The following is a 23,813-nucleotide window of genomic DNA, read 5'->3' on the forward strand; positions in this document are numbered from 1 at the left end:
TTGTAACCTTGAAAATGGCCCTGTCTGTCTGCAGTTTAAATGTTCCAGCCATCTGGCTTTCTCTGTACACACGGCTCGGGCTTTCCGTCTTCTTCCTTGCTAATCTGCTACTCCGATAGGTGACATTTAGTTCTGTTTATACTTGTGAGTGCATTCGGAGCCATTTATGATTAAACACTGCTCAAACAGCAAGGGTGAGATTTATTGACACAGAGCAGGGTTGATGTGGATGGAGTGCTCGGGGAGGGGGAAGGAGAGTCATTTCTCTGTTCTGTGTATTTCCAGTTGACAAGACATGACATTTATTTTTAAACGGTGCTCATAGCTCTGTGACTTCTGTAGAACTCCAAACGAGATTTCATTTTAAAATTATGGTAAGAGGGGCGCCTGGGTGGCTCAGTCGGTTGAGCGGCTGACTCTTGATTTCGGCTCTGGTCATCATCTCACAGTTCGTGGTTCGAGCCATGTGCTGCTGGGCTCTGCACTGACAGTGAAGAGCCTGCCTGGGATTCTCTCTCTTTTCCTCTCTCTCTGCTCCTCCCCACCCTCTGTGTCTCAAAATAAACTTCAAAAAACATAAAAATGGGGCGGGGAGGGGGGCGCCTGGGTGGCTCAGTCAGTTAAGCGTCTGAATTCGGCTCAGGTCATGATCTCAGAGTTCACGAGTTCGAGCCCTACATCAGTCTCTGTGCTGACAGAGCCTGGAGCTGCTTCAGGTTCTGTGTCTCCCTCTCTCTCTGCCCCTCCCCTGCTTGTGCGTGCTCTCTCTCTCTCTCTCTTCCTCTCTCAGGAATAATATATGAATAAACTTTAAAAGAATAAAATATGGTAAAAAAAAGGGATAATAGTCGGTACTTCTGAGGGGTGGGCCTCTCCCTGGTCCCCATCGGTTTGTGAACTTTACATCCAGGTTCACAATCAGATAACCTTGGTTTAGGTAATTTATCCAAGTGAATTTGTGACTTAAAAATAAAATTCTCTTCCTGTCCTATTGATTCTCTAGTTACTTACTTTTGTTAAATAGTCAGAAGAGAAAGTTATTAACTGTTCACAGCCCATCGTATGAGCTTCAAGTGGTGAAAAGCAATTGTTTTACGTAATTATTTCGGGCTGATTGTGTGCCAGGCCCTGAGCTAGGCCCAGGGGGTGCAGGCCGTCTGGGCTCCTGCCTTGACCAAGCTCGGGCCGTGGGAAGACCACGCGGGAAAGAACCAGGCCATGCAGCCCATGTGGCCGCTCGTTCCAGGAGAGCCCGTGAGGGGGCGGCTTCCCAGACGGAAGATTCCAGTCTGATAGCCACCGTCCGTTTGATTTCTTGCTCATCTGCAGGAGGTTTCTGCAGTCGTCCAGTTTTGAATACTGACAGGCACTTGCTTTGTGGCTCCCGGGTCTCGTCACTTTCACACAGACAGGACGCGGACAGAGGAGACGCGTGGAGTTTGGTGGGGACCCTCCCTTGGCCTCCGCTGTCCGCCAGACACGGCCTGGGTATCAAGATAAGATCCAGGTCTTACATCTGTGTCTAAAAGTAGGGTGCTTTTTTGCTTGTTTCGCTTTTGCAAAAAGGAACATTTTACCAATGTTGATTTAAAGGTTTTCTGAAAGTTGATACGTTCCCGCAGTTCAAAACTCAAAGGCAGGGGCGCCTGGGGGCTCAGTCAGTCGAGCGTCTGACTCTTCATGATCTCATGGTTTGTGAGTTCGAGCCCTGAATCAGACTCTGTGCTCACAGTGCAGAGCCTGCTTGGGAGTCTCTGTCTCCCTCTCTCTCTGCATCTCCCCTGTACGTGCTCTCTCCCTCTTTGTCTCTCTCTCAAAAATAAATAAACTCTTAAAAACAAACAAACAGGGGCGCCAGTGTGGCTCAGTCTGTTGAGCATCCGACTTGGGCTCACATCACGATCTCAGGGTTTGTGGGTTCAAGCCCCATGTGTGGCTCTGCGCTGACAGCTCGGAGCCTGGAGCCTGCTTCGGATTCCGTGTCCCCCTCGCTCTCTCTGCCCCTCCCCTGCTTGCTCGCTCGCTCTCTCTCAAAAATAAGAAAACATTAAAAAAAATTTTTTTAAATAAAAAACTCGGTATGCAGTCCACAATCTTTTTCTCTTTCATCCTGGCTTCCCTCCCAGATAATCCATTTCTGGTTCCTCGTGAGTAGGTGTCCCTTCCACCCTGACTTCCTTTTCTCCACGGAGCCATGATTAGCATAATGTTTTCACGCACGCTTTCAGAAAGTCTGTGTGCACGTGGAATTGTGAGCGGCGCATAGCACTGTCCCACGTCTTCCTTCCCGGCTGCAGGACCCAAATCACAGCAACAAAAATCGGGTTCTGCCTAGGGGTGAAAAGGTCGCTCTTCGGGTCAACTGAGTTTCTCGACTTTGTCTAATACAGAGAATCCTCAAAGGGATCGTAGGTGGAATTGTGCCATAGCGTGTGGCCGTTTCATTTCGAGGCGCGATCCTAACGGTAGCTTCCATTTGCTGGCAAAGCGCATGTCCGAGGGACGCTGCTGTTTCAGGGTCAGGGTTACGCTTGGCGTGGGGCCCAGGCGTGGAGGCACCGGCCGAGGCCCCGGGCGCAGTTCACGGTGACACAGTCCACTCACCCCACTCTGCCCGGCTGTCCTGCTTTCCCGCGGACCAGCTGGGACTTGGGCCCTCTGGCCGGTGGCAGAGGCTGAAATGCCTAACCTATGAGAAGCCTTCTGTTTATCAAGTCGGCTCTGGGCTCAGGCAGAGCCAAGTTTGGAATGAATGAATAGGATATTTTGAAACACTCTGGTGTTGTGAAACACGAAACTTTGCAAGTTCTTTTTTCTCTCTGTAAGCGACCGACAGGAGCTGGGTCTGGCCAGGCGGCTTCGGGGGGCCTGGTAGTAAACTGTGTGTCTTGGGACAGCTCGCGGCCGGGCCCCGCAGGGGTCTCCGACAGGGGGGCTCACGGAGGGGAAAACAACAACGACAACAGCACACGCAAAAACAATCCTTCCGAGGCTGTTTCCAGAACGGGAGTTGCCGGACTTCACCCTGGTCCCTGCCCCCTGGAATCCGTCAGTAAAGGACCAGAAATAAGGGCCGGGAAATAGGGTGCCTCTCTTGAGAGTCTGCGGGAGGCCGTGTCCCCAGTGGAACGGGGCGCCGAGGCCGTCCACGTCCTAAGAAAGCACAGACGCGGGCCAGGCCGGTCCGCCCCGGGGGAAGGAGGAGGGGAGCCGCCCCTCCCCCCAAGAGAGCCCACGTGTCCTCGGGGCACGGCCGCCGCCAGCTGGGCTCGGGTCGGACACGCCACGCAGGCGGGCGGGCCTAGGCCGCCAGCAGCCCACGAGCGCCTCAGCACCCACTTTACAGACCCGGAGCTGGCTGACACCGGTGAGGACGCATAGCAGGGAGGGCACGTTGTAGTCTCGTGAGTTATTTTAAGCTGATGGCTCGAGTCTTTTTTTTTTTTTAATGGAAGTTGAAACCAGTTGTTGGTTTGTGGCCGGTTTTCCAGGTGACGCGGCTCTCCGGGCAAGAGGGGGGCGTGCGCTGTGTGGGGCACGGGACCACCCTGCACCTGCACCTGCCCCCCACACCCGCCGGCGCCCCTCTGTCGCCCCGGCATCTGTGTGTTCGTCTGGGACCGGCAGAGCTGGAGCCCTGTCTCCGAGTCCCGCTCTAACGTGTTCTGCGCCTCCGTGGCTCTCGCTTTAGCGGCTCGACGCTCCCTTCGAGAGTGATCGGAGCCTGCGCACGTCGTGGAGGGCGCGGCCCTCGAGCTGGTGCCGTGCTTGAGTTCTGGTCGCGGGCTCGTCGTTTCTGTCGTAAGAGCCGTGGAGCGAGAGGCATCTGCGCCTCCTCACCTCCTCCGCCTGCTGACGCGTGCGGACCGTCGTGCGTGGACGTGCCGCTGTACGTGCTTCACGTCCCTCTGCGTGGTGTTCCGGTCTCGCAGTGAAGGAGACTGAGGGTCCTGCCCCCGGGGAGACCCCGTCGGCAGCGGGGCGTGGCCTTCCACAGCGGGGCCCGGCTCCGCAGGCTCGCTTTTGCTTTTGAAGTAGGTTCACGGGGAATCGTGAATGCTTTCGGGGGGTCTCCCGTGCACGTCACCCGGTTGCCCCCAACCTGTTAGGTCGTACGTGGTCACGGGACAGAATCAGAGCCAGGCAGCTGATGTGTCACGGCGTGCGCGTGGCTGTGCCGCGTGGCCACACACGTAGATCTGTGGGACCGCCACCTCCACGAGACGCACGACTGTCCCAGCACCACACGGCCGTCCCTGGTGCCGCCCCTGCAGCCACACGTCCGCTCTCCGGCGCCGGCGTTTGTCATTTAGGGTTAGGCCGTTTTCCGACACCACATCACGCCTTCTGTGCAGCTGTCACGTGTCCCAGCAGCCCGTGGCCCCTGCCGCCGAGGGTCAGTCCCGCCGAGCGGCTTCCCCCTCTGCTTAACCCTCACCCGCTGAGGGACGTCTGCAGCGTGGGGGTCGCCAGTAAGGCTGTGGCGCGGGCGTGGACTGGACGGGAGCCCGGGCTGTAACTGCGAACCGGTCGGCGTGTCGTTTAGGGGAAGACACGGCCACTTTCCGTTCGTGCCGCCGGTGCGGAAGACACCCCGCTTCTCGCCATCCTGCCGGCATCTCGCCATCCCGCCGGGTGCGCGGCGACGGCCCGGCGGGGTCCCCGCTTTGCAGTCGCTGACGGCATCGGTGCTCGCCTCCTGTGGGCTCGTCTGCCGTCCATGGTCCCCCTTCAACCGACGTGCCTCTTCGTGCTTCCTGTCCACCTTCTGACTGAGTGGTTTGCTTTTTACCGCTGAGCTTTGAGGCTTGTGACGCTCGTAGGTGTGAGCCTCTGCCCCGCGTGCGGTGCTGGGGACCTTCTGCCGGTTCCAGCAGACGCACGCCCATGGTTTCATGATGAAATCCGGTTTGTTGATTTTTTTTTTTTTCTTTTCCGAACCGTGCTTTTGGTGTTGTGTCTAAGAAGTCCAAGCTCTAGCTCCCAAAACTTTTTTGAATTTTAACTTTCTCCCCTGCCCCATAGAGAATGTGTTGTTTCCCACTGACTGTTTTCAAGACAGATCAGTGTTCAAAAGGTCGGCATGGATTTCTTTGGGTTTATCCCGCTTAGGATTCATTCGCGTTCTTGAATAGGTAGGTTTACCTCTTTTTGGGGGAAATGTCAGCCATTCGTTGACTATTCCCCGATGTTCTCTTCTCCTTCTGGGGCCTTGCACGACGTGGGTGTTCGATCTTTTTTTTTCTTTTTTTAATTTTTTTAACGTTAGTTTATTATTGAGAGACAGGGAGAGAGACACCGTGAGCAGGGGAGGGGCAGAGAGAGAGAGGGAGACACAGAATCTGAAGCGCCTCCAGGCTCCGAGCCGTCAGCACAGAGCCCGACGCGGGGCTTGAACCACAAACCGTGAGATCGTGACCTGAGCCAACGTTGGACGCTCAACCAACTGAGCCCCCCGGGCGCCCCTGGATGTTCGATCTTATTCAAAGTGCCATGTGTCCCTGAGACTCCAGTCGCCGATTTTCTGCCCCTCTCCTCTTTGTTCTTCGGGGGTAATTGTCCTTCTAGCATCAGGTTGTTGATTCCTTTCTCTGCTCTTTTCATTCTGCGGAAAGCTGTCCACCAAGCCCTGACCTCAGCTACTGGTTTGCTTTTGTTCGGAAATCCCACCGGCTCTTCCACATCCGCCTTCTCTCCTGACATTCTCTGGGTCTTTCTTTGTGTCAGCATGTCTATACACGTCTGTAATTGCGTGAAGTTCTCGCGGTGGCTGCTTTAAAATCCTCGTCACGGGATCCTGGCATGAGTGTCGTCCTGTGCTGGTGTCCGTTCTCATTTGCAATCTTCCCCATTCTTGGTATGACAGGTGGTCTTTACGGAAACAGGACGTTTGGCGTGTGATGTTTGAAGACTTTTGGGTCTCATCCTAATCCTGTGTTTTATCAGGCCTCCGATACCACGCTGGTGGGCGCAGTGGGGGTCGCCCCTCCATGGACACTGAGGGCGTGCCCTGTGCGCATGCATCGCTCCCAGCCCGGGCCGGCCTGCCTCACAAGCTCTGCCCTGGCCCGTTGTCCCTAAGTCCTCAGGGAATGGCGTGTACCCCTGTCCATGGTGGGGATGGCTCGTGTCCCTGGCCCTCAGTGCACGTAGCTTTTATTGCAGGGACTCGCGTCCACCGTGGGTCTGTGGCTGCCTCTGGGCCTCAGCAGAGCGAGGCCTCGTGTGTCCCCAGCCTCACCGTCTGTCTCTCTGTGGTGCTGTCTCTTCCTTGCCTCCTGACTCAGTGTCTGTCCTTCCTCCCCTATAGCCAAACGCTTCCTTAGATTCAGACGTGTTGTACAAACTCACGTGTAGGTCTTGTGTGTCCTTCAAATACGCTTTGTAATTTTTCTCCGTGAAAGTCTCACACGTCTCTGACTTTCAGTTTGTTTGTGTAATTGTTGTTACCATTGCTGTTGGGACCTTCCACGTGATTAACTTTCTGCCGTGAACCTTCGGGTGCCGCTCCTCACGGCCCGTTTTCGTCCAGATCTGGTTGTGGCTTATTACACAGGAGTGCAGACCCACGCAGGGTCTGGGGCTTTGGGGGCCTTGCACTGTGTGTTCTAGTCAAAGTGGATGGAAACCCCCCAGAATTTCCCAGCCGGCCCCTGTGGCCTTGCGGCCTCTGAGGATGATGTAACACCCCTCCCCCCGCCCATGGCCTTGGTGAGAAGGTGGCATTCCCTGTGACAACCAGGCCTGTTTCCTGTAGGCAGGTGGTAGTTCTAGAAAACGGTCTTAATTCTAATCTTGAAGCTGTCGGCAGTCATTAAGCCAAATTACAGCAAGAGTTTTCCTAAACTTTGGGAATGAGAACGGTTCCAGCCTTCCACCCAGGAGAATCCTGGGCTGACAGCTCAGGGACAGTTTCCTTTCCTTCCGTTTCACCGAGCGTTGGCGCACCTGTCGTGCGTGCCGGGCCCCGGATACCACGGTGAACGGGCAAGGCCCGGCTCTGTCCTGGGGAGGCGGCCGGCCAGCGGGCAGGACGGAGGGGAGAGAGACGGACCCAGCTCTCGTGTTCTCACAAAGCGCAGCGCGTGCTGGGGGGACAAGAGCCAAGAGCTTGCAGAGGAGGGAGGGTGTGGGGCTGCCGTGCACGACCGAAGTGTCCTCGCTGAGCGCGGCCACCCGAGCCGAGCGCCGCCTCAGGGCAGGGGCGGGTGCAAGCGTGCCCAGAAGGGCGGCCCCGGGGCAGGGAGGCCCAGGGAGGGCCCCGGATGACGTGGATGGCATCAGGGAGGCTGGTGGGGCCGGTCCTGCAGGGCCCAGAAGTTTGCATGGTCTTCCGAGAGCTGTGAACAGTTTCTAAGCTTTGGAAGGACCTGACCTGACGAGGGGCTTCAGGAAGACGGTCCCGCTGGCACGTGGAGGGCAGGGGATGGGATGGAGAGGGCAGGGCACAGAGAGCCCTGGGGGCCATCCAGCCACCCACGGAACAGGGCAGAGTGTGGGAGGAGACTCCACGAAGCTCGGTGATGAGAACCCACGGGCAGGCCTGCCTGCTCCAGCCTGGCATCTGATGAATGTTCGGGCTTTGGTGGAAGTTCATGCTAATTTAATTTTTAACTAAAAACTGGCCTGGAAGTACTTACATTTTCCCCGAATTAACCCTGAAAAAAAGAAAACTTGCTCAGCACCGACTTAGGTGTCTCATGAAGTTGTCGAGGGTTGGCTTTGCTCCTTGAATGGTGTGTTCGCAGCGAACCTGGAGTGGGTTCCACGTGTCATTCGGTATTTCCTCCTCCGATTGGTGACCGCGGCTCAAGGTACTCCACATGACACGGTTTAAGACGCGTGATGACGGCACCCCATGTTGCACTGTGTGGAAAGTTAGTTAGATGATCCCCTAGATTTCCAGTGAGGAGCACAGGAAAATGCGGAACAAATGAAAAAATAGGGAAAGTGGGCGCCTGGGGGGCTCAGTCGGTTCGGCATCTGACTGCGGCTCAGGTCGCGATCTCGCGGTTCGTGAGTTCGAGCCCCGCTTCGGGCTCTGTGCTGACGGCTCAGAGGCTGGAGCCTGCTTCGGATTCCGTGTCTCCCTCTCTCTCTGCCCCTCCCCCGCTCATACTCTGTCTCTCTCTCAAAAATAAACATTAAAATGTTTTTCTAAAAAATAATCCGGTGAAGAAATGGGCAAAAGACACGAATAAACACTTCTCCCAAGAAGACATCCAGATGGCCAACAGGCACATGAAAAGATGCTCAGCGTCACTCATCATCAGGGAAATACAAATCAAAACCACAATGAGATACCACCTTACACCTGTCAGAATGGCTCACATGAACAACTCAGGCAACAACAGATGTTGGCGAGGATGCAGAGAAAGAGGATCTCTTTTGCACTGTTGGTGGGAATGCAAACTGGTACAGCCACTCTGGAAAACAGTGTGGAGGGTCCTCAAAAAACTAAAAATAGAACTACCCTATGACTCAGCAATCGCACTACTGGGCACTTATCCACGGGATACAGGTGTGCTGTTTCGAAGGGGCACATGCACCCCGATGTTTATGGCAGCACTATCGACAATAGCCAAAGGAGGGAAAGAGCCCAAATGTCCATCGATGGGTGAACGGATAAAGAAAATGTGGCATATATATACAATGGAGTATTGGCCATCAAAAAGAATGAAATCTTGCCATTTCCAACCACGTGGATGGAGCTGGAGGGTATCATGCTAAGTGAAATGAGTCAGTCAGAGAAAGACAAAAATCACATGACTTCACTCATATGAGGACTTTAAGAGACAAAACAGAGGAACATAAGGGAAGGGAAACAAAAATAATATCAAACCAGGGAGGGGGACAAAACAGAAGAGACTCATAAATATGGAGAACAAACGGAGGGTTCCTGGAGGGGTTGTGGGGGGGGGGGGGGATGGGCTAGATGGGGGAGGGGCGCTAAGGAATCTACTCCCGAAATCATTGTTGCACCACATGCTAACTAACATGGATGTAAATTAAAAAATAAATAAATTTTAATAAAAAGTTAAAAAAAATTTTTTTAATAGGGGAAACAGGAGACGTCCATACTGCTTTCATTTCACAATTGGGCTTCTTAAATTTCAGGGCAGCCTGTGTCCTTCAGGAGCCAGGCACAGCACCCCCCGCCCTGCCCCAGAGTGGCTGCCCTGCAACTGGGGGGTCCTGCCCCACGTCCTGTGCTCACACCCGCCCGCCCGGAGGCGGGGGTCGTGTCCCGCCCCGAGTCCTTGAGGGAACTGGGTGGGGGGGGTGTCTCAGTGAATGTTCGCTGTGCCTTCCCCTGCTGCCTTCCCAGGTGTTGCTGCCCCGGGAACCATCCACACTCTCTTGTCTAGAACGTCTCCAGGGTGCTGCCCAGATCCTCTCCTGCGCTTCTGATGCTTGTTGGCAGCATTTCCTTAGTTAAAGAAGTGTTCTGGGAACGGGTGTTCCGCATCTTGGCCAGGGGGCTGTCCGGAGCCGCCACTGGTGATGGTGCCAGGTGAGTGGGGGTCCTGCTACGATGCTGGGCGTGGCTGACTTCGCCGCCGCAGAGACAGGCAGGGCTCACTTGTTACGTGGCGAGTAAGCTCTCGTGTACATCATGGGGGGTTTCCAGTGGGCTTTCTCTCAGGAGCATGATCTACGAGAATGTTACGCAGCCACGACTGGCCCCCGGGAAAGCCAGGAGGGCGAGGCGGCCCCCCTTGCCCAGCCCCCCACCGAGTCCCCGCTCCTTCTCCATTCTCTGCTGGGTTTGGGTCCAGCCCCCAAAACGCCAGCGTCTTGTCCCGGAGCCTCGTGCGCGGCGCTCTCTGCTGGAGGTGTGCGGTCAAAAGCATGGCAGTCTGCGTCAGGAACCCCCAGGTGCCCTCCTCACCTGCCGTTTTTCACCTTGGTGACCCTAAGCCCAGTTCCCTCATCTGTCCCAACGAGGACGACAGCGGTGGGCCTGTCTCAAATGGTGCCGTGGGAGTTCGTGTCTGGTGCTTGGAAGCGCCAGCCGGCACTGGCCGTGGCCCCCGTTCCCACAGGACGTGGGTGCTGCCCGCCCCCCACCCCCGAGAGGTGAACGCAGTAAATGTAGGAGAGCCTGTTGGTCGGCAGACGCCTGAAAACGTGGGCCTAGTTCGTCTTCTCAAAGCTGTTTCGCTTTGTTTATTTTTGAATGTGCCAAGCTGACTTCTTTCCAGGACCGCCTTTGAATAATGTCGCTGGTCAGAAGCATACTGAACGCGAAGATAAAGCTTGTGCCGTGCTGTGCCGGGCGGGCCTGAACCTCCCTGTCTGGTGTCCCTAGATCTGCCCCTGCTCCCTGCAGACAAGCTTCCTGGTTGCCATGGCAGGGTCGCCATGGCTACGGCGTAAAGAGTGGGTGCTTGTAGGAATTCGGGAAGCAGCTCTTCCTCCCCTTCTCTCTTTCGGGCAGATAATCATTGAAAATAATTACCTTTAATTTTTAAGAAATTTAAGTGACCTTGTGTCTTTCTGCTTCTTAGGTTTTCAAGGGCCCTTGGCATTTTGGCTTCTTAATTTGTGTGAGCCCAGATGATAATGGTGTTGCAAAAGGAGCTCCTGGTGTGTTCACCAGAGCCGTGCTGTGCAGTAAACTGCTTTTGAAACATGGCCCACCCTCCTGGGGTCTGCTGTGTGGACAATAGTTCAGTCTTTTCTTCAGCAGAAAGCCCTGGCTTCTTTTCCTTTCTAAAGCCAAGCAGTTTTGTTTTGTATAAAGGATGTGCAGAGGATGAGAGGTTGGTGCTTTGCTGTGTGTGTGTGTGTGTGTGTGTGTGTGTGTGTGTGTGTGTGTGTGTTTTCAGGGTAGCTCTGCTGCCTCCGTCACAGACTGCAGTCGAGGCCCGGGCTGGGCTCAGCACATATCAAGGCTGCTTCTGTTTTTCTGTCTCACCATTCTTAGCAAGAGGCTTTCATTTTCAAGTGACCTCCTTGTGCAGGGTGGTTGCTGGTACACCGGTCATCACAGTTTTGTCCTAGGTGAGAAGTGGAGGAAGAGATGATGGGCACTTAGTGCTCACTCGGTAGCTGTGTGTCCTCCTCTTCGGGGACTTTCTGCATGGCCTGCCCATGAGGTCCCGCTCACTTTTCATTGGTCATCCCCCACTGTGGAGATGGCTGGGAAATAGGCTTTTAGGTGGAGCCTGGGCACGGAGGAAAAAGTTGGGGGGAGGGATAAGGGAAGTGGGTGTGGGTGGGCGCCCCGCCTTCTGCACTTTCCCCGGGAGAAACCTGCCCGGGCGGCCGTCGTGCGCACCCCCACCCAGCACAGCCCTTCCCCCTGCCGCCCCCACGGAACCTCCTGCATTAGCTTTGCCCGTGCGGGCTCCTTCTGTGACTGCGCTCCGTTTAAGGCCGCTGGAGGCTGGGGGCTGCCACTCGAGGGTGACAGTCCTCAGCTCTGCTCACAGGAACACCCAGAGGTTGCCACCCCGTGTCCCTCTTGCCACAGCAGAGGACAGAAGCAAGCTTGCAGGGGCCCCGTAGGTCAACTAGAGGGTGCTGCTCTGTAAGGTATCAGCGGGGTGTCACCGCAGGAGAGCAGGAGAGCGCCTTCCCTGTCCCTGGGGGCCGGGCGGCCGGGTGCCAGCGCGCCCCGTCCCGTGCTGTGGGCCGCGGGCTGCGGGGCGCGGGGCTGGGAGCAGACTCCACACGGGCCCGGACGTCGGCGCAGAGCGCCCCGTCTGCCAACCGTGAGCGCTTCCCGGGCCCTGTCACAGGCCTTCAGTTCCCCGGGAAAGTGGCCGGACGCCAGCGCGGTTCCCAGATAGCAGGGGCAGAGCCGCACACGCCCCACGGTCCCTCCCTCACAGCTCCGTGCAGGTTTCGGTTTGCGCCTGTTGCGTTTTCCAAATTAGGAAAGTAAGCTGAGCTGGGCCTCGATAAAGCAAGGACGTGATTTGTCACAGCATTCGGGCACCCGGGCGCTCTGCTCTCCCTGTGGTGTTTTGACAAATGGAACTTTAAAAAAATAAAAGCCCGGCGCAGACTCTTTGCTCTCGGTGGAGGCGAACTTGGAGTTCTGTTTTCAGGCTCTCTCTTGAGCTCTGCTGCTGTCCTCGGGGACGGGACCAGAAGGGAAGGCCTTGAAACACCACTTGCGACTGGGACAGGGTTGCCAGTGGGAGGCGGGGGCACGGGGCCTCGTGGGTTTGCCTGGAACGGCCCTGTTCTTGGCGAACTCGCGCTTCTCTGTGGAGGGACAGGCCTTGCTACAGACCTTCCGTTCGGGCGGTCGTGGTGGTGACGCCGTTCTGGCCGGCCCTCCCAGCTCTGCCTGCCCCTTCTGAAGGCATTTCCTCTGCCAAGTGTAACAAAACTGAACTTGGGCCTTTTTGAGTTTCCAGAATCCAGAAAATAAACACACAGAGTTGATTTCTGCCCCGTTGTCGGTCTCTCCTCCCCTTCCTTGCACAGCTCAACGGCGGCTGCGCCCGGGATCTTTCCCTTTGCTCCTCAGTTCCGGGGCGGGGGGGGGGGGGGGGGGTGGGCAATGATAACGCGGCGGCTTTTTTGTAATAGTCTCAAAATACGCAGATTTAAATAAAACTAAAGTGTCCAGAAAAGCAGGGTGTTTGGGCCATTAACGTGTTTAGAGCCTTCAATGTGCCGATACCTCGCACGCTGTTTTAACTGTTATTGTATCATTAGGGAACTTCGCGCTAATTAAGCCTTAGGCAAAAGACCTTTGATTTTGCAAATTATTCTCACGCAGAACGTCTCTCCTTCGGCAGCGTCCCAGCGGCTGGCAGTGTCCTACCTCTGAATGTCACCTGGATGTCGTGCCCCATGGGGTGGGGGTTCGTGACCCGAGGAGGGCCGTTACTGGTGCTCTCCGAAAAGCATTTCAAAGCGTAAATGTGATGATTACTTACTTTTTGGTGATTTATGCTGCTTTCCTGGGCCTCCCGGGGGTCCTCACTTTCCTGCACAAGTGCCCTGTGCTCCAGCAGCGGAGACGCTGTGCGTACAGAGGGCCCTCGGGCGTGCATCCCTGGGTCACATGGGTGTAGGTCAGGCAGGTGCTGGTGGCTGTGCACACTTCCCCCCTCCCCCCATCTCCGTGGCACCCTGGCCAGAGGACTCGGGGCCGCCGCGAGCACTGCCATACCCACCTGAGTCTCTCGGGAAGGTGTGCGTGCGGATTGGGGCGGCCCCAATCCCTCGGCCGGGGTGAAGCGATGGCCCTCCGCTGCCCCGAACCTTGCCTGATTCTTTGGCCAGTTGACTCCACTAAGCACAGTGAAGGTGTGTTGTCCATATCATTGCGACGTTAATCTAGGACCAGAAAATTCTAGTCCTTTCCCTCTGGTTCGGCGACTCCACCGGGGCCGAGATGTAGCTGCTGCCCTCCATGTTGCCGTGGTTCGTGCGGCGCCCCGATGAGAATTCTCTTCTCCTGTGTCGTAGCCATTCTCTGCTTTATACGCCTTTACCTCTTGATGGACTTTCGATTCCAGAAATACATCGTGGGGACCTTGTCGTGCGCTCTGACCAGGTGTGTGCTCTGTGTGTGTCTGTGCGAGGAGAGCAGACCGGCCGCGGTGCGGACACCTGCCCGAAGGAGCTTGTGGGGCGGTGAGCAGCCCTGAGCTGGGCACGGGCACTGAGGGGACAGAATCTGGAAGAACATAGGCCCCCGGGAAAGAGTGGTAACGTGGAGATACTGTGGCTACGCTGTAAGATCCGTAGGTCAAGCCACTTAAACTTCCTGGAGTAGTTTCTTTGGATCCGCGTGGAGGGAAAGGGAAGAGGGAACTCGAAGTGCTCGTGCTCACGGCCCCGTTGTGTCCCGCGTCGCCCCCAGGGAGCCGCGGTGCTGTTTCCGTGACTGCCGTGCGTGCTGTCGGGTCCTGTGGTCTGCGGCACAGGATGGCCCCTCCGCGGCCTCTTCGGTCTGGCACTGACCTTTAAGAAGCCAGGACAGTGGAGGTGCTGGTTCTGACCTTTGTGGCTCCTCCATTCGCCCAGCTGGAGGGTCTTTGGTGATTTTTAGGCAGGTCTGGGAGGTATATTGGACTTTCTGTCCCATTGATTTTCCAAACTATAAAGCTTGGGAGCTCGCCTTACACGGTGATTTTTCTTGTTTGTGTTAAATCCACACATCCCCACCAAGGGCTAAGAATGTCCCTGAGAAGATGGCCGGGGTCCTCCCCCAGGGACCCTGAGCCTCCGCTGCCGGCAGGTCTGTGTCTAAGGCCCCTTCTCTGTGGTGCGATAGAAATGGCCACGTGGGGGTGGGTCGCTTCATGGGCTTCCCCTGGGGCCAGGGGACAGAGCAGGCGTGCCTGGCCCCTCACCTTGCGTTCACCGGGGTCTTAGGTAGTTTCCCAAACATGCCTGAGCACCAGGCTTCCCAGGGAGTAAGATTCCCCCGGGGGGGCGCCCGCTGAGAGCGTGGATCCCGGGGCCCTCGCCCTCCCGGATGACTCAGTGGGCCTCAGCCGAGTGACACTGTACACATGGCCACACACTCTTCAAGGCACACTGTCGAAGTGAGCAGGAATCCTCCGAGTGATGCCAGAGAACCCGTCCCGATTTGCTAGGGGTCTCCTGGGAGCAGGATGTTGTTCCCCAGAAAGGCAGGTGAAATGAACCCCAGGTGGGCCTCCCTAGCAGCCTCCTGCAGGGGGTCCCCGGGACTGCCGTGAGCCCACCTGGCGGGACTGGCGAGGCGAGGGTGGGCCTCCAGGGGCTCCTGGCTAGTTCAGGGGTCCCCTGCCCCTTCTCTCCTCGGGGGGCTCCTCACATGGGGGCTGAGCCTCCATTTGTACCAAGGAGCCCCAGCTTTGACCAGGCCTTTGGCTGCATTTGTTACTGCGTTTTTGATTCACCACAGGGGCTTAAATATCCTGCTATCTTTTTTTTCTTTTTTTTTCCCTATAAAAGTAGATTTTTTTTGACCTGATTATAAAAATATATTCTTCTTATTTAAAAAAAATATGGATCATAGGAAAACACATAAAGAAGAAAACAAAGCTCCTTCTAAACCAGAATTCTTTTTTTATATTTAAAAAAAAAATTTTTTTTTAACGTTTATTTATTTTTTAGACAGAGAGAGACAGAGCATGAACAGGAGAGGGGCAGAGAGAGAGGAAGACACAGAATCGGAAGCAGGCTCCAGGCTCTGAGCCATCAGCCCAGAGCCTGACGCGGGGCTCGAGCTCACGGACTGTGAGATCGTGACCTGAGCTGAAGTCGGACCCTTAACCGACTGAGCCACCCAGGCGCCCCTAAACCAGAATTCTTAAATCCACCGTATTTCATTCCCACACCCGCGTCGTTGCTGAGCAGACAGGGACCCGGATCGGGGCCGGGTCGGTAGCCACCTGTTTCCCTGGGAGCAGCCGGCCAAGGGCACAGCCGTGTGGCCGAGCCAGCCCAGGAAAGCAAGACTGAGGGGTCACTTCGAAGGTGGGGCAGGCTGGTGCAGAGTGGAGACTGCAGCCCTGATTCGTGGAAGAGGGACCAAGACTGAACACAGGGGGTTGGGCTTGGAGTTTTGGGCGCTGCGTCGGGGGCCTTAGAGAGCCAGCGCCCGGTCAGGGACCGCGGTCCTCCCGCCTTCCCGAGGCCTCGGCCATCGGCTCCCCTTTGCTTTTCCTGGCCCTGGCCTGCCCTGTCGCTCCTGCCCTGCCACAACCCGCCTGTGCTCTGCAGCCCCCACCGACGGCCCCAGCTTAGCCACGAGGGCGTCCCACAGCCTCCCTTCTGTACTTCTGGGTATTCTAGCAAAATGTGCTTCGTTTGTAGGAAAAACAGATGTTTTAGGTTGAAAAACATAAGATTGCCAGAATCCTTTGATTTGGGGATTTTATACGTAAAAGTGTCTCAAAACCGTTTCCTGAACGGTCTTGTTTTTCTCCAACGATCCAGCTCCTCTGGCATCGTCACTGCAGACAGAGGCACGTGGGGACCGCTGCGGACCGCGGCCACCCCATGAGTGTTGTCTCATCGCGTCTGCCGGCACCGCGGCACTGGGGCAGGGCGGGAAGGGAGGGCCTGTCTGTGGAGTCACGTTCGGCCGGCCTCCCGGCCTCCCCTTCGGACCTCGAGGCCCGGCCGTGTGTCCACCTTCCCCCCCCACCCCCGCCCCCGGAGCCAGACCGCACAGCAGAACTGGGCCGGGGTCGGTCCCCCGTGAGTTTTCCAGAAGACCCGTCACACCTCGCAACATCCCGAAGGACTAGTTATCAAGTATTACTTTCCCTCCACCCCCAGATTCTTGAATGTCTCATTTCTTTTTTTTTTTTTTAAATTTTTTTTTCAACATTTTTTATTTATTTTTGGGACAGAGAGAGACAGAGCATGAACGGGGGAGGGGCAGAGAGAGAGGGAGACACAGAATCGGAAACAGGCTCCAGGCTCCGAGCCATCAGCCCAGAGCCCGACGCGGGGCTCGAACTCACGGACCGCGAGATCGTGACCTGGCTGAAGTCGGACGCTTAACCGACTGCGCCACCCAGGCACCCCTTGAATGTCTCATTTCTGAAAGGACATGGTAACACCGAAGGAAAATTCGAAACTGGGCGGCGGGGGAGGGGGGGTCCTGGGAGGCCGCCCGCACCCAGGGCTGCTTCTTCCCCTCTCGGCCGGCCCTTCTGATAGCACCACCACCTCCATGCCGTGCCGCTGGCGGCTGGCGGCTGGCGGCTGGCCGAGTGCCGGGCCTCGCGCTCTGTGTCGTTCCTGCGTCCGGGCTGCCGCTGCGCGGAGACCTCCCCGGCCCCCCGACGCCATCCCCACAGCCCATTCTCAACCCAGGCCTGTCTGATTTTGGATCCCACACCTTTCGCCACCACTCTGAGCCACTGGTCTCTGCGCTTTGACTTATCACCACGTCTCACAATGGGCCAGCGCTTTGTGGGCCCTGGGCCTTTCTGCTTAATGCTCCAAAGAACCCTACGAAGGATTTTCTGTAGTTACCCCGTTCTCCTCGATGGGGAAAACAGGCGGATGCATTCGAGATTTGCCCAGAGGTGCGCGGTGATGAAAAGTGTCCTTTTAAATGGCCGCGTGACGTTCGTCCATGAGTACACAGCATAGTTTGCACAGTGGTTCCTATTAGAGAGCTCTTTAGCTGTTTAGAGTTAGGGTGTAGTTTTGGTTTTTTTAACTAAGGTCAAAAAACCAGGGTGAAGCTGGGGCGCCTGGGTGGCTCAGTCCGTTAAGCATCTGACTTCAGCTCAGGTCATGATCTCATGGTTTGTGAATTTGAGCCCCACATCAGGCTCTGAGTGCAAAGCCTGCTGAGGACTCTCTCTCTCCCTCTCCCTCTGCCCCTACCCCATGCTCGCTCGCTCTCTCTCTCTCAAAATAAACTTAAATATTTTAATAAAATCTCTTAAAAATTACTTTTTAAATTTTTTTTTTCAACATTTTTTATTTATTTTTGGGACAGAGAGAGACAGAGCATGAACGGGGGAGGGGCAGAGAGAGAGGGAGACACAGAATCGGAAACAGGCTCCAGGCTCCGAGCCATCAGCCCAGAGCCTGACGCGGGGCTCGAACTCACGGACCGCGAGATCGTGACCTGGCTGAAGTCGGACGCTTAACCGACTGCGCCACCCAGGCGCCCCTTAAAAATTACTTTTTAAAAGAGTGAATAAATAAGCTAGTTTAAAATTAAACTTACATTGGGGCACCTGGGTGGCTCAGTCAGTTAAGCATCCGACCTCAGCTCCGGTCATGATCTCTGGGCTCTTGGGTTTGAGCCCTGCGTTAGGCTCAGTATTGACAGGTCAGAGCTGGAGACTGCTTCAGATTCTCTCTCTCCCTCTCTCTCTCTTCTCTCTCTCTCTCTCTCTCTCTCTCTCTCTCTCTCTCTCTCTCTCTCTCTCTTTCTCTTTCTCTCTCTCTGCCCTTCCCATGCTTGTGCTCTTTCTCTCTCTCTCTGCCCTTCCCCTGCTTGTGCACTCTCTCTCTCTCTGCCCTTCCCCTGCTGTGCTCTGTCCCTCCCTTCCTCCCTCCCTCTCTCTCTCTCTGCCCTTCCCCTGCTTGTGCTCTCTCTCTCTCTGAAAACTAAACATTGAAAAAAAACCCAGGGTGAAGCTGGTTATTTTTTGCACGTAACAGTCTTAATCTAAGCTGACACAGCAGCTCCAAGCTCTTTTCTGTTATGTTGTCCTGTTACCCGATGTCCATTTATTGTATGGCCCATTACGGCTGCTGCAGCTCCTGCCATCACACTGGCATTGTGGCCAAGGGGAAAGGAAGAAGTGGCGACACTATTCCTCTTCAGGGCGTAAGTCTTCACATCCCACTGACCAGCACAGTCCCTTGGTTGCAGGAGAGGCAGAGAAGTGTGCACAGCTGTCCAGCTAGTTCACCGTAAGAGCAAGAGAGGACGTGTGTCCAGGGGACTGGCTGTCACTGTCATAGTCCGCCTTTTGACCACCCACATGCTTATGTCCCTTCTTCCAACATAAAAACACTCATCCCCATCGTTACAGGAGTCAGCCCCAAGCCCCCCTCGGTGACTGCAGCCCGTAAAATCCAGGATCTCTGGTGACAAGCGCGTCCCTCTGTCAGGGCGCTCCGGGTGGTCCCGCTGCAATGCTGAGCCCAGCAGAAGCAGGGGCAGGTGATCCCAGCTCTTATTTGGGAAAAAGAAGAGCAGGAAACCCACTCACCGGTCACGGACATTCTCCAAGCCTGTGCCCCACAGGGCCCAACCCTCCATCTGCATTCTGGAAGGATCTCTGCCCACTAGCCTCCCTGGCCTCGTCTGCAGCGGGCCCGGGAGCTGATGCACTTCCTAGTGGCCCGTCCCACCTGATGCAGGGCGGGGTGGGAAGGTCGCACCTCACGGGCCGGGTTTGTGGCTTGTTGGGCTGCAGTTTCCGCAGAAGCCCGGTAGGCGCCCCGGCTGCTTGCTCGGGTCCTGTCCACGTCCAGGGACCACGGCAGGGGCCTCTGGTGCCAGGTTTCATCCTGGAAAACGGGTCTTTCAGTTACTGGTATCAGGCGTGGGCCTGTCTGCTCCATCCCGGGGCCCCCGAAGCTCGAGGCTCAGCAGCCTGGTTCCCCATTCTCTAGCCCGGTGAGAAAGCCTAGGCCCTTCCCAGTGCTGCAGCCCGTACGTTGGGCGTCCCCACGGACACCGACGCTGCACGTCCCCACGTGTCCGGTCACGGTGGCAGGCTCCGTCGCACGGGGCCCGCTGTCCGCTGCCGCGGGGGAAGGTGCACAGCCTCCAGCTTCTGACGTTCGTGTCCTCACTTCCTGCTGGTGAAACAGCGCCTGTGTTTGGAATTAAACTTGGGGACGTCCCCAGCTGCCTTGCAGCAAGCTCTGGGTTCTGTGATGGCCGGGAAGCAAGGTGTGGTTCGAAGGCCACGGTCTGCGTTGTGGGATCCGGAGCCTTCCTCCCCGTAGCTTCCTGAAAGGGCTTCTCTGAGGAGTGGGTCTTGTCCAGATGTGAACCTCCCGGCCTGAGCCACCGGTTGTCTTTGTCTTTTCGGGAGGTGACTTCCCGTCTCATCCAGCCTTCCTTCCCAAGATTCATTTTCTGTGCACGTCTGGTTGTCCAGGAGGTGCCTTTTGGGGCCCTCAGCCCTTGGGCAGCTGGGAGACACAGGTGGTCTGCCTTCCCCTCTGCTCCTGAGTTATCTGCTTCCTCTGGGCCCCCCAGTTGTCTGGTCCCTGGCTTCCTGTTGCAGATGCTTCCCAGATGTCTGTCCCTCCCTGTCCACGTTTAAGAGCGAGGTGCTCACGCTGACTGCTGACCGCTGCCGCGAGTGCCGGGGTGGTCGGCTGGCAGGTTCCTTGTCCGATGGGCTTCACGAGGGCCACAGACGCCGGGTCTGCCCCCTGTGCCATCCGCTGGGGGGTGTGAGAAAGGTTGGGGGTGCCCTGGTTGGCCTGCAGAATTTCAGTCATTCATTTTCAGCGTGGGATGTCCTTGCCTGCTCGTTGTGAGATGCCCAGGAGTGTTTCTGTGGGTCACCCTCTCTGCGGGGACACGGTGGGGCGAGAGGCGGGCCCCGGGGAGTGGGGGCAGTAACAGCTCTGGAGATGAAATCTCTATTGCCTTTAAAAAAATTTAAAAAAAAAAAAAAAAAAAAAACCTTTTCTGGAAGCTTTCACCTGTACTTCCTTCTCTTTCTGATTATTTCTTGGGTCTAAAATGAAGACCATGGTACTTATATTTGTATCGGTAAAGGATTAAATGAGCCACTTTTATCTGCAACAGTTTCCTGGCTGTTAGGGCAGGCAGTGGGATTCCCACGTAAGGCCCAGGCAGAAGTGAGGGTAAGCAGCACCCCGGGTCCCCCAAATCACTTAGGCTCATTCGAGCTTGAGCAGCAGCAGAGCCAGACTTCCGTGCTGTGATCTCTGACCTGATGCTGAATAGGGCCGCTTCCGGGGAACCAAGGCATCACCCAGGAGCCTTTGGCGCCCAGATGGCCCCAGGGCCTTTGCAAGCCTGGGGCAGACCCCAAGCATGAGGGCTCGAGGGCAAGAACATTTTTTCAGAAGAGCTCAAATGAGCTACAATTCACATAGCACGCAACTAACCCACTTAAATTGTCCAGTTCAGTGGTTTTTAGTCTGGTGGGCAGCTCCTGCCATAATCAATTTTAGAAGGTTTATACCACCCCTGCAAGCCGGCTCCCCCGCCCCACCCCTCCCCCCAGCCCTAGGCCGCCACCCACCCGCTTTGTCTCTGTCCATCAGGACAAGGATGCTATGGGGAGATCTGAGGGGCTGGCCCTCCCAGGTAGGCGCTTCCCTGGCAGAGCTGTGCTGCAGGCCGGGGCGGTGATTTCTAGTGAGTTCTAGACACACAGGCTTACCTGCAGTCGGGGTCCCGGGCACTGAAGGCAGGTGTGCAGCGTATGGTTGGGGTGAGATCGAAAGGGAAACAGCTCCAAGAGAATAGCTTTAATTACAAAACATGCTCATTAAAACTCCAACTAGGGCCCTAACCCAGAATGAAAGTTTTGTAGGGAGAGAAGTAATTGGCGAACCCGGGAGCACCCTGGGGAGATGTCTGTTTAAAATTACGTAGCTTCCTGGTGTTTCTCCCAGGTAGGAGACAGTCTGCCTCGGGATAATTTTTGGAAGAGTGAGTCAGGAGCTGCTTTTGAAATAGCTGTTACAGCAAATAATATGAAAATGTTTATTGTTAAACCCTAATTGGAAATGACTCTTCCAGTAGGAAATTGCCCTGTTTGAATCAGGTCTGGATGGTGTTCGATTTTGCTACGAATTTGCTGACCGAAATCCCTGACCCACGAAATGTTGTGTTTTGTTTTACTGAGAAGTCCACCCGTGTGCGTGTTGTTATCTGGAACCTTTGGTTTTTGAACTGGAAAGTGCCTAAGAGATCATCTCTTCTGTTCGAAGCGTCTGCTTTTGTTAGCCAAGAACACCGAACCCCGTAGAGGTTAGGGCACTGAGCTCCCTGGAGGTGAGGTGAGGCCCTAAATCACCCTCTTCCTTCGCGTTGGCCCCCTGTGTGTCAGCCCACCACCCGACACCTCTCCTGCACCGGACCCGGAAGTGGTGCCCTCCCTGGGCGCCTCCATCACCTGCCGAGACTCGCCCTCTGGTCCCGCAGTGGTGTAGCCCCGGGCCAGACCCTCCCGCCCGGAGCCTGGCTTTCCTGTTCCGGGTCCAGGGATCCCACGCCCCCAGCTCTTGTGTTCCCCCGAAGCCCTGTTTCTGACATCGCCCTCTGCCTTGTGACCTCTGTCATGGGCCAAAGCCACATCCTCCCTCTGGCTGCCCGGACGACTCTAGTACACTCTGATCTCTCTCTGATCTCCTGTTAGCGTGGGGGCTTTCGCGGCGCGGGGCACGGAACTCCATCCGCGCGCCCTGCTGGCGGGTGGCAGCCCCTCGCTGTGAGGATGTGCAGCTGCCGAAGGAAGGGACAGGAGAGGACGGAGAAGCTGTCTGTAAACGTTCCTCATCATCGCTTCCGTTGACAACCCTGCAGGACAGGGGTGTGCGCGTGTGGAGCCCTCGGCCACATTCCCGGTTCCAGCTCCTTCCTCCCCCCTCTGTTGCGGGGACGGCGGCCCACCCTCGGGCATGAGCTGGGACGGATGTGGGCTCTGTGCCCTCAGAAGCCGACAGGCCTCCAGGTCTGGAGACACCACGGGCCTCATCGTCATAGGAAAAGGTGTGACGTACCTTCCTGGCCAAAATACCCATGAAGGAAACGTCTGTTGGGTTGTGGGAGAGCTAAGGGACGTGGAAGCGACATCAAACGGTTCAAACCGTGACTTTTGCAAGAAGAAGACTACCGAATATTTTGAAATGGCCGTGGGCGGCCTTAGGCAGAACCGCGGGGGCGATGTTGACGTGACGGGACAGACCGCCCCCACCCCCACCCTGACGTGCTGGCGTTTAGACCGCATCCCCCACAATCAGCCCGGGAAACCGCGTCAGAATCCCCTCGTTCTGGTTTTAGGTTCGGAAATACAGACCTGGCGCCTGTGGGTCAGAGTCTTGGGAGTCTGCGGCCTGGCTGCGGGGTCTCCCCGCCTTTGCCGAGACGCCCAGCCCCTGCGCTCAGGTGTCTCTGGAAGAATGGGTCCCGGCCGGTCAGGCCGGTTTGCTGCCGGTCTCCCCCGTGAGGCGCAGGCAGCTTGGCCGTCAGAGCGGATGCCTGCCTACGTCGCTGAGTCTTTCACGAGAAGCTGTCCTGCCCGGTGCAAGGCCCAGGCATACCTGTGGGCTCGCAGCGGGCCCGCTCGCGGCCTCGCGTGGTCTCAGGACCTATTTTGACCTGTGCTTAAATCTCGCTTTTTAAAAACTACTTGACTGAGAGGAAAAGGGGGCGTCGGCCGCGTCCATGGCAGTTTGGAGGTGTATTTGCTGCGTAAACGCCGGTACCGAGCCGGAAGTACGGCAGGAGGGGGCCGCCAGCGGCGGTGGCCCGGCCCCGTTGCCCCCGGGGCGACCCTGACCCGCGCCCGAGCTGTGACTCGCTTGGCGCGACTGCGGCGCCTCTCTGAGACTGTGGCGCACGCGTCGGGGGTGGGAGCTCACGGTGTGCCGCCTCCAGCCCCCCCGCCGCACCCCCCCCCCCCCCCCCCCCCGCTTTTCCCGAAGAGCCTTTTCTAAGCAGTTGCCACCGGCGAGACTGCCGCGGGGGTGTGCGGGCAGCCTGCTCTCCTTTGGCCCTTTGGGTCTTCGCTTCTGTTTGTGACTTGTTGAGGGCCCGTCCGTCTAGAAGGCAGAGGGCGCGCTGGGTGAGTGATGTCTGGATTTTAAAGGCAGACGTTTCTCGGAAGGAGGCCACCCTGGGTTCCTGTGACACACGCGCGCGCGGGGGCACGCGGGGCTTGACTGGGATGCGCGAGGCTGGCTTTGCTTGCGCGCAGTCACCTGCCCGCAGGCGAACCAGGGCCCAAAGTCCGGCCCACGGTCCCGTTTCTCCGTGAGGCTCCCGCCAGCCTGGGGAGGGGGCCCTGCCACTTGTGTCACGCTTCGCAGCGTCTCGCAGCCGCAGCGTGGGCGTCTGTGCGTCAGCTCGCCGTGTGAACGGTGACCATGGCTTCTCAGTTTGCAGACGGGCGTTGTCTGCGAGCCGGCGAACCCCCCTCAGGTCCCCCTGCGGCCATCCCAGGGGACGGGAGGTGGCTCTGTGCGTCTGAAGCTCTGCTGGGGCCCCGTCGGGGTCTGTGTCTCTCTTCACACGTGCAGGGAAAGAGGAACCCGTATCCGCGTCAGCGAGTGTCCGTGACCGCGACAGAAAGAGGATTTCTGGTTCGCTCTGTGAACCCAGGGTGACGGACGGTGGGGGCCCCGTTACTTGGCGACCCAGAACC

The 23,813-nt window shown here is 56.8% G+C and overlaps 1 protein-coding gene across 1 annotated transcript in view; it reads left to right on the plus strand.

Moving 5' to 3' along the window:
• The window catches only part of FOXK1 (forkhead box K1), a 65,565-nt gene that overhangs the window by 23,732 nt on the left and 18,020 nt on the right, over positions 1-23,813 (plus strand). The gene's annotated exons all lie outside the window — the stretch shown is intronic.

Source organism: Neofelis nebulosa, chromosome 18 (assembly GCF_028018385.1).
Source record: "Neofelis nebulosa isolate mNeoNeb1 chromosome 18, mNeoNeb1.pri, whole genome shotgun sequence".
NCBI lineage: Eukaryota > Metazoa > Chordata > Mammalia > Carnivora > Felidae > Neofelis > Neofelis nebulosa.